General features: G+C 34.2%; 1 long non-coding RNA gene and 1 other non-coding gene across 2 annotated transcripts; one reads left to right on the forward strand and one right to left on the reverse strand.

Annotated features, from left to right (window-relative positions):
* Positions 1 to 61: 61 nt before the first annotated feature.
* LOC131936078 (uncharacterized) lies at positions 62 to 8746 on the reverse strand. The gene is made up of 2 exons (XR_009386010.1): positions 8591 to 8746; positions 62 to 703 (listed from the first exon to the last, which is right to left on the reverse strand). It is a non-coding gene; the product is annotated as an uncharacterized LOC131936078 (long non-coding RNA).
* Positions 8747 to 8871: 125 nt separating this feature from the next.
* On the forward strand, positions 8872 to 8943 carry Trnap-agg (transfer RNA proline (anticodon AGG)). Its single transcript has one exon. It is a non-coding gene; the product is annotated as a tRNA-Pro (tRNA).
* Positions 8944 to 10705: the final 1762 nt, after the last annotated feature.

Below are 10705 nucleotides of genomic sequence, written 5' to 3' on the forward strand. Positions count from 1 at the left end.
TATATTCTTCTTGCTGGTAATAAATTAAAAACAACAGAATTTGAAAAGAAACATTTCAAACTAACAAGTAAACAAACAATTTATTTAGACTGTGATACAATGTATTAAAAAAAAAGTAAAGCACAACTGTACTACAATTCTGTACCTAGCTTTCCAGCAAGCCAGTTGTGTGACAAAACTGTTCTGTCTACATTCCTGTCAAACTGTCTATGAATTCGTCTGTTCCAGTCCATAGCCGTCACAAATTTACCCTTGGAATAATCTTCTTTCCAAACTTTTCTATCACTAAGTTTCTTTATTTGCTTGTGCCTAGGATGGTCACTACATTCAACATGTTTCCTACCATGATGCCAAGCAAAATAACAGCCATCACAAATTAAGCGTGGTCGTAGAACAATCTTGAAGCCTCGCACTTGAATTAAAGACTGGCTTGTAATAGAAGACAAAATGGGTCTTTCAAAGGAGCTTCCAAAGTTCAAAAGAGACCCATTGTGTCTATGACAATCAGTATGTGAAACTAGTGCTGTATTATTTGGGTACATGTAAGAAGAAAAATCTGCTTTTTGTATGCTGGATACTGTCATAGACTTTGGTAAAGCATGTCTCATTCCTACATAACTGTTTACTGCCAAGTCAGGGACACACTTTAAAATCTTTTGTAATCCTCCAACTGTCCTTGATAACATTTTTAACTTGCTCAAATCTGAAAAGAAAATACATGCTATTTACTTAAATAAATTTTATTCCATGCCCCTTTTTTAGTGATCTGGGCTAAGTTGTTTTTGCTCACTGAGCGAAAACATTCGACATTTCTGCATTTTCAGATGAGGGCACATGCATCAGAGCTTAGTAAGCGCATCCTGCCTAGCACTCAGCTGATCGCAAAATGTAACTATAAATTTACAACTCTTGAGTTTTAAGCACACACTTTCAAAATTTATAACTTCTCTACTGTGTGTGTTGGGGTGGGTAGCAAGTGGGTAATATTTTAGTCTTTGTCTCTTAGACCTATTATTCATGACATTATTTCAAGGCTCAGTTGCTGGCACTCCAATAAAATTTCTAAATTCTTGCATGATCTCTAATTTTTAGATAATTTATTGTTAAATCATTGGCACAATGGCTACGATTGTAGGAAAAAAGTCACAGGAAAAAAATTCATAAATGTATATTGGCATGGAATTTATTTACACTTTTATGTATTAAATAGTTAGAAAGTTCATATCAGCTAAAGGAAATGAATTGTGTGTATGCTGTATACAAATTATACATAATATTTATAACACACGTAAATATTATATATTATTCATATAATATTTAATAAAATGTAAAAGAATGTTCCAACCTTCTAGGTTTTCATTGCGTTTTTTAAATACTTAAATTAGCGCAAAATGGCATAAAGATGTATTTAATGTTACTTGCAGCCCTCAACTCATTGCAACAACAGGTCAACCACCTGTACTGCCCACAAAATGATGTGCCTAAATTTCTTTTTAAAATTTCTAGAACATATTTAACTAAAATCATTACAAAAGTTGAGGTTGCTGTGTAAATTATGTTATAGTATTTTTAATAATTTTAACGCTTATTAATATGATACATAAAAAAGAAAAACAACCCACATCAATAAACACCCCAAATTTACAATTTTCAACAAGTACACAGTGTACACAACACACTACACACTTGTCCTACACACACACAGACACAGTAGTCACTGACTGAATTAGATCTAGAAATAATAAATAGTAAATACTTAGGCCTACTATAGTAACTAGGCCTATACGTATATATGACTATAACTATATACGGTAATCTATCGTTTTAGGTACATAAAATCGGCCGCTGCTAGTAATGTACGAAAAAGGTACATCATTGTCAAGGCTTTAATAGAAGTATATTGTAATATATTTGTGTCAAATATTATAGATTAATGAATAATAATCCTAAATTAATGGCTAAATATTAAATATATCAATATAGGCAAGAAATTAACTTTAAACAGCAGTGTTTGCGAGCAGGATTTGCTATATAAAAAGCGGCCATCTGAATCTTGCGCTATAAGTTAACAATAAAAAATGATAAACAAGATGGCTGCTATAGTAAATGAGCATGGTTGCATCTGTTGGAAACATCGCTAGTCTTCATTACATTTATTGCTAAAAAGTTTTAATTCATTTTTTTTAAAACAGGTACATAAATAAAACAAGGAAACATTTTTGTATTTTTCAAAACATGAAATCCTCTTCAAAATGTGAAATAATTATTAAAATTTAAGGAGTCACCTGATTTTCACATTACTAGTTGCGGGCGATTTTACATACCTAAAACTATTGATTTCCGCATACAGAGTAACTACTCACTACAGACTACACTGAGTCTTCAGTCTACCTTGACAATGATGTACCTTTTTCGTACATTACTAGCAGCGGCCAATTTTACGTACCTAAAACGATAGATTACCATATATAGTTATAGTAGTATATACGTATAGGCCTAGTTACTATAGTAGGCCTAAGTATTTACTATTTAGTATTTCTAGATCTAATTCAGTCAGTGACTACTTGACTACTGTCACTGGGTCTGTGTGTGTAGGACAAGTGTGTAGTGTGTTGTGTACACTGTGTATGTGTTGAAAATTGTAAATTTGGGGTGCCTAGATATAGATTCTAGTAAGTCTTCTTAGTACTAGATTTCTAGATCTAGCTAGATCTAGTATTCTAGATCTAGATCCAGTAGGCCTACCTACTCTACAGAACACTGGTGTGTGTGTCCTACACCTTCAAACTTTAACTTAGTCACGGTACTGACGGTACTAGATCTAGATATCTAGATTTTTAGATCTAGATCAACTTAACTACTTTTCTTTCCGCCTCTACGAGTCTAAACTAGACTAGAAGTAGATTCCTATTGACAATGGACACCAGCGAGAAAAGTCTCAAAGGTATTTGAGAGGTCCATAAATTAATTTTTAAATCTTGCACGGCGTAGTTACAATTAATATGGTTATAAAATCCTGTCTGTCTGGTTTTTTTCGGACTTTACTTAAGATTGGATGTATTTGATGTTTTTAATATTTTCGGTAACTAAATAAAAATATAAAAAAAAAGCAAAACAATTTGGTTTTCACATGAAATGGCGACATAAACAATGGCATCCTGCTATTCGATAGGCCGCCATAAATTTTATTGTACACATTGCAAGCTTAAAATAGAAAAACTAGGTCATGGTGCTTAAATTTGCATTGTTATTTAAAAACTTGATCTGCAAAGTTTTGTAAACAAAATAACTATAAAGTGGGGCTGTCAGAAATCGATCACAGAGTTCCTTGACAGCCAATCAATGTTTGTCTTACGAAAGTGAAACATCGGGTTATAACTTAGGCTTGATGAAAAATAAATAGATCTAGATCTAGGCCCTAGATCTAGAAATGTAGCCTTTTTTAAACTAGGGCCTAAGTTAAACTCAACAAATTATTTTCTCTGGATCTGGATACGGCAGGAAACAGATTGGTACCGCAAAATGCATATTCGGTCTTCGCTGTTCATAAACTTTCTAACCAGACATCGTTCGGGGATTTTGTTTATACTAATAAATAGAGCTATGTTTTTACAAGCTTCGTTAGCAACATTTTTGTGGAATTCGTTTTTTATGACATTTTGTGCCGCGGCGAAGGATGCGAAGTATGCAAATCTAGACGGAATGGATCTACTTGGAAAGTACGTGTACTGCACTAATAAGGTAAGAAATAATATTTTGTAAAAATAACTATTATTTTTTAATGGATTTTTCAATAGAAATGATTGCTGTAAATTATGAAAGTAAAAAAAAGTATATTTGAATGCGTTTTTTACTTTAATTTGAACAAAATGACTGCCGAAAATTACGACACATCGGCGTCGCTGAAAGCGGGAATTTCAGTTAATTTTTTACGGATATAAAACTGTATTTTTTTACTCCGAAGCATGTATTTAAATAACAGTTAAGTTAAATCTATTTAATTCTGTAAAATATAATTATTATTTTGCCGTAGATACTTTTATTTTTATTTTTAATGATTTTCTGTCGCGGAAAATCGGTATTCGCACCATGCACGCACACGTAGTAAAACTAGACTTATCTTTAAAACACGAGAATCTTGAGTACACTGCGAATAACAAAGTTTTTAAATGTTAGTTTACTTTTGACTTTAAGCCATTTGTTTTAAATCGAAATTAATTGATAATGTAATTATTTCAAAGTAAAAACTTTCCGTCTGAAATTGGCTTCTAACCTTCGCCACTGAACCAGCCTACGCACGACATTCGCGCGAGTCTGTTTCTTCGCAATAGTCTGTATAGTGTCGAGGGCTAATCCTAAAAAGAACCGAGTCCTCACTAATGTAATGTTTATTAAAATTAGGTACAATTGTTGGAACACATGAGAAATAACAAATTTAAATTTCTTCAAATCTATAGCCAAAAGAAAGTAGAACTTTATAACTCTGTATGTAAATTATGAATCGAGTGACGGCTGTCGTGAAAACGGGAGCCATTGTACTCTTTTTTTTAGGGTGACCTACTTTTATTATATAAATTTAAAATTCGAAGATTTGATAAGCAGCTGAGTAGCTGAATACGCATGCGATATGGCTGACACGTTTTGGGATAGGGATCGAGTACACCATAGAAATTTTTTTCTTAGAACTACGCGTATTTTTTTTTTAAATCAAAAGATACTTACATATTAGCTGTGGATTTCAATTTCATTACAGAACTAATCACTAACTTTAGTTTTTAAAAGTGATTTTGCTTCTAGATCTAGCGTATTTTCAAAATTACGTAGATTCTAGATCTAGATCGATTTTACTAACTATTTGACAAACGTGTCAGTAAAATGAGGTCACCGCTTCCAGATTCTTAGGTTTTAATTATGTTTGTCATTTTGATCTATTATAAGTAGCATTAAAACTACTGCATCTATCATCAACATTGTTTTTATAGGCCAGTTCTAATGATACATTCTGTTCATTACCAATTCTAATGAAATCGTATCAGGCCCTAACTAACACCCTGTTCACTGACACCACACTATTTGAATGAGGCCACAGACAGTCGTAACTTTAAATTAATTTATAAAGTACTAAACAATTATAATTAGCCATGTAAATGCTGCAACTATAATAAAAATTGGCATATAGACATATTTTACTAATAATATTTTTTATATAGACCTTCTATATTTAACTCTGTTATTTTTTTTTTCCCCAGAGTGTTTTTAAAAGCCAGAATTTTGAACATTTTTTAAAGGGGATAGCGGTCGTTTTTTTTTTTCAAGAATAATTATAGAAATAAGCTATAAACTGGTATATTTTGTAAAGTTTGACATATTTACAAATAAATTTATGCCTAAGTGACATTTCTGTGTAATTATATTGTTAATTTTGTGAATTTCGTGGATTTTAGACCTTACTACATTTAGATGTAAAAAAAAAATGTCATTTGAGTGAGTGTGGTTAATCTAAATTTTGAACGTGATGTAAATGTCTAGTGCTATTAATTTTTATATTTTTGAATTCCTCGATTGTTAAGCAACAAAATTGATATATAATATGTCAATATTTGTTACTTTGAAAATTGGCGAAAATCGACCCTAAAAGTAGATGTTTGAGAGTTGAATCTGTTTCCTGCCATACTCGTATAGAGTCAGTATAGAGTCCTTGCAAACACGTGACCTAAATCACGTGATACCTACGCCCGCCGCCACAGTGGTGTACATCAGACGTAAACACAATCAGCTGTTCGCCAGCGCTGGACGTGTTCACCAGCGCTGGACGTGTTCACCGTATGTAAAGAATCGCGCCCGCGGAAAAGGAAAAATATGTTAAAAAACTTGAACTCTTAGGAATTGAAGATCCTTATACAGTTATTGACAGTTTCGTGGATAATATAAATATGTGGCCGAAATTTCTAAATAAAAATACTGCTAGTAATACCGTTTGCGTTTAGAGTTTAAGTAGACGAAGCTGATCAAATGCAGTAATATATTATAGGTTATCTACTGTAGCAAACGTGAGACCACTTAACTCCTACAAAACCCACACTACAACGGCTAATATAATCCATGGGTAATAACCAATCTGGGTAGCATGTTATACAATTTAAGACCCTTATAATCCAGCAGGGAAGTAATCAGACACATTAATACTGACGTATGGCTGCCCCCACCTGTATCTAGCCCACAATAAAACCAAAGAGGAGTCTGCCCTGCCCTCCCCTGAAAATGTCTCACCTCCGTGATACCCAGCCCCACAGAGATAGTATTTCTTATATAATTTTGACCCTCAGGGCCCAGCAGGGAGAACAAAGGGGAAAGTCCCACTGCTCTCCCCTCAACACTTCTCACCTCGGTGTCATGTTATGTCATTTATAGCACACATGGCTTATCAGGGGAAAGCATTAAGGCATTAAGAATCTTAACTCTGGACAGCTACACACTAGTATACTAGCTACACACTAGGTGCCTACTGTAAACTACTAGACTGTAGGCCCTATGTAGACCTGCAATTGTATCAATTGTAGACTGGGTCCATTGTTATTATTCTAAACCATCTCACTTATAATGTTTCTAGCTTGATTTGTTTCTTTTATAAACAGTGGATTTAAAAAAAAAAATTAGCCTAATCATTAACCAAATAATAATAATGTGGTTATTTGTTGTTGGCTGGTATGATCTAGATTGTACTACTAGGCTACAAAAACTTAGTAGACCAATTACTAGATATGAATTTGAATTTAATTAAACTCAGTCCAGTATCAGATACATATTGCTGTAAAAAGACAACAAAGTAGGTAGGCCTTAGTAATTTATTAAAGCCTTCTACTACAATAATATCAACTACATGCTTGTATAAAGTTTTTACAATTTAATTTAAGTAGCAGATTCTAGATCTAAGTCTAGTCATATAATCTATTTCAATTTCAGAAAATTTCGTTTGCTAAAAAAATGATTAGATAATAGAGCGAGATTTTAGATCTTAGAGACAATTAAATGCTTTATTAGGCCTATTATGACTACTTTTGATTTATTATGGGTGTATTTTGAATCGAATGTAGATCTAAAGTAATTAAATTTAAGTAAAGAAGTAGATTCTAGATTCTATGTCTACCCAGCGGAGCCAGGTATTAGGCCTACTATTAGATCTTATTATTCTTATTAGCCTATTACTTTTGACTTTGTCTTTTACTATTAGTATTTGTGAAGGTCGAGCATATTTGTTTTATTAATAGTTATCTTTTATAATTAAAATGAAGTTTATTATTTTACTGTCCTTACCTGAAACAAAGTATCGAGAACTGCATTTGATCAGATTCCGCTACTTTAACTCTAAACGTAAACAGTATTACTAACAGTATTTTTATTTAGAAAGTTTGTCCACATATTTATTTATACGAAACTGTCAATAACAGTATAAGGATCTTCAATTCCTAAGAGTTCAAGTTTTTTAACGTATTTTTCCTTTTCCGCGGGTGCGGTTCTTTACATACAGTGAACGCGTCCAGCGCTGGTGAACACGTCCAGCGCTGGCGAACAGCTGATTGTGTTTACGTCTGGTGTACACCACTGTGGCGGCGGGCGTAGGTATCACGAACGGGCGTGACGTCATATGAAAGGACTCTATTTTATAACCGTATAATAGTGAATAGTGGCGTATAGCATTCATTGATTCTAAAAATATTAAATTTCTGAATTTTAGGCTTAAGTTTTTAATAAAATTTTATCTTTTATTATTTTTATGGTCCTAAATCTAAAAAAAATTAATCTAAAAATGCACATTTTTATTCCATGTCAACAACATTACGGAAGGATTTTCGTCAACTCGTCAACTCATTGGTGTCCATGCCATTGAGTCTGACTATTTGAGAATTTGGTAATCTATCGTTTTGGGTACGTAAAATCGCCCGCGGCTATTTATGTACGAAAACGTTACCTCATTGTCAAGGCTTTAATAGAAGTATATTGTCATACTTTTGTGTCAAATATTATAGATAAATGAATAATAAACCTAAATCAATGGCTAAATATATCGATATAGGCCAGAAATTAACTTTAAACAGCAGTGTCTGAGAGCAAGATTTGCTATATAAACAGCAGCCATTTGTAAAATAGAGTGGCTTCCCCCTGAATCTGGCGCTAAAAGCTTATAAAAATAAAACTTAGACAAGATGGCTGCTATAGTAAATGTGCATGGTTGCATCTGTTGGAAACATCGCTAGTCTTCATTTATTACGGAAAAGTTTTAATTCAATTGTTTAAAAACAGGTACATAAATGAATCAAGGAAACATTTCTGAATTTTTTAAAACATAAATCCTCCTCAAAATGTGAAATAATTATTAAAATTTAAGGAGTCACCTGTTTTTCACATTACAAATCGCGGGCGATTTTACGTACCCAAAACGATAGATTACCGAGAATTTTGAGACCAAGCTAGATCTAGATCTAGATCTAAATTAAAATTATGAAAATATTAATGATTCATTTAGATCTACACTTGTCTAAAAGCTAATAGATCTATATCTAATAAATAAGAACATGTTTAAAAATAATACATTTCTTAGATCGTATAGTCGTGTACAGTCGTGTAGTAATTTATATGTTGAAGGACGTCGCCATTATCAAGAATCAAGGGGCCATAATAACAAAACTTGTATAAAATGAAACCAATAGTAATATGTCACTATTTTAAGATTCGTTTTAAAAAAGGAATTTTCCTACAAAATGGTTCAAGAAGAAATAGATCAAAATTATTTCAAAAGCTTAAAAAATAAACCCCAGGAGAATAAGCTGTTATAAATTATTTAAATACTATTGTTGTTCACATGAAAGCAACGGCTCGTTGGTCTAGGGGTATGATTCTCGCTTAGGGTGCGAGAGGTCCCGGGTTCAAATCCCGGACGAGCCCTATCTTCTTTTTTTCCCCATTAATTGAGACATACAAGCTATTTAGAGGTCGTCCATAAATGACGTCACACTCGGAGGGGTCCGTAATTTTGAGACAGTGTGTTGGTAGGGGGAGGTTCAGATGATGTGACGTCACACTACGCATTATAAAAAAGCAATGTTAGAAAACGGAATTTTAGACGTTATTACGCGTTTTAGAAAACTGAAAAAATACTCTATTTCGACAGAGTTCAGACACAATTTTGGAAAAATATCGATTTTTTAAGAAAAATTCAACTACAATTTTGAGGGGGGGGGGGGGGGGTTGTAGGCTGAAGTGTGACGTCATTTTAGGGGGGGTCTGGCTTTTTGTGACGATGTGTGACGGAGGGGAGGGGGTAGGTAAAAATCGCCAAAAAAGCATGATGTCATTTATGGATGATCCCTTAGTAAAAAAAACAATGAATAAATAGAAGTTGAGATAAAATGTAAGTAAAGTACTTGACAGTAAAGATGAAAGTAATCAATTAAAATAACTTAATTTGACGTACTGAATAGCTGTAGTGAGAAACGGGACAAGATGCACAACTATCTTAAAACGAAAAGCCGAACGCATGTTAAAAGGGCACAATGGCCAGCTACCTATGTTAAAAGGGCGCAACGGACAGCTGAACGTGTTAAAAAGGCGCAGTGGACAGCTGAAAGTAAGTTAAAAGGGCACAGTGGACAGCTACCTATGTTAAAAGGGCGCAGTGGACAGCTGAAACTGTAGATGGAAACCTGTAGACGGAAACCTGTAGATGGAAACCTGTAGACGGAAACCTGTAGACGGAAACCTGTAGACGAAAACCTGTAGACGGAAACCTGTAGACGGAAACCTGTAGACGGAAACCTGTAGACGGAAACCTGTAAATGGAAACGTGTACTCGGAAACCTGTAGATGGAAACCTGTAGATGGAAACCTGTAGACGGAGCCCATTGTATTGTGGGTTTAAAGTATAAGGGGTGTTTTAATTACCTTGATAGTCTCGGCGTGGCTAATTTATTTACACACATAAATTAATGTATTAAAGAGTACGAGCCGGCCCGCGGCATAACATACACCGCTATTTAGTTGTTTCTAATTTTCAATAATTCATAATTTGTGAATTCGACAGTACCAACGCTGCCACTGAAAATATTTCTTTAAAACACTATAAGTAGCTCGTTAAGGACCATAACCTCCCCCTTCCTTCCCCCCCCCTCCCCCCCCCCTCTATGTTTAAAATCGTTGGCTCTGCTTGTAAACATTTAGAGTGAACACAGCTCACTAAAACCATGTAGGGGTGGGGAGGTAGGGAGAGCGTTTGCAGCTTGTTTTCTAACGGCTCGAAGAAGAGAATTATATATATAGATTTTAATGGTTCACCATAATTTCAAAACCTCAAAAGTTTCCCGTGAATCTGTTTCAAATCTAACATTTTAAATTTATGTTAATAACAAATTAAGCGTCCCCAATCCCTTCTCTTTCCCCCACCATCCATTCAAGTATAGATATTGTAGATCTATAGATATTGTAAACCTAAATACTTGTATGGAACACACAGTTTTCAAGTAAACAGCTTTCGACAGTGATGGAAACGGATCTGCAGTTAAAACTATTGATTTATCCCCTGGTGTATTGAGCTGAAACCATCGCGTCGATATTGAATTCTTGTCAACCGGCCTGCGTCATGGCGCCCTGTTGTTTTCCCCGGGGGTGGGGCTAGATTTCTGGGTCTGGAACTGGGCCACGCGCCACTGTC

This window comes from Physella acuta, unplaced genomic scaffold (assembly GCF_028476545.2).
Source record: "Physella acuta isolate Inbredline_101_S28 unplaced genomic scaffold, ASM2847654v3 ptg000166l, whole genome shotgun sequence".
Classification (NCBI taxonomy): domain Eukaryota; kingdom Metazoa; phylum Mollusca; class Gastropoda; family Physidae; genus Physella; species Physella acuta.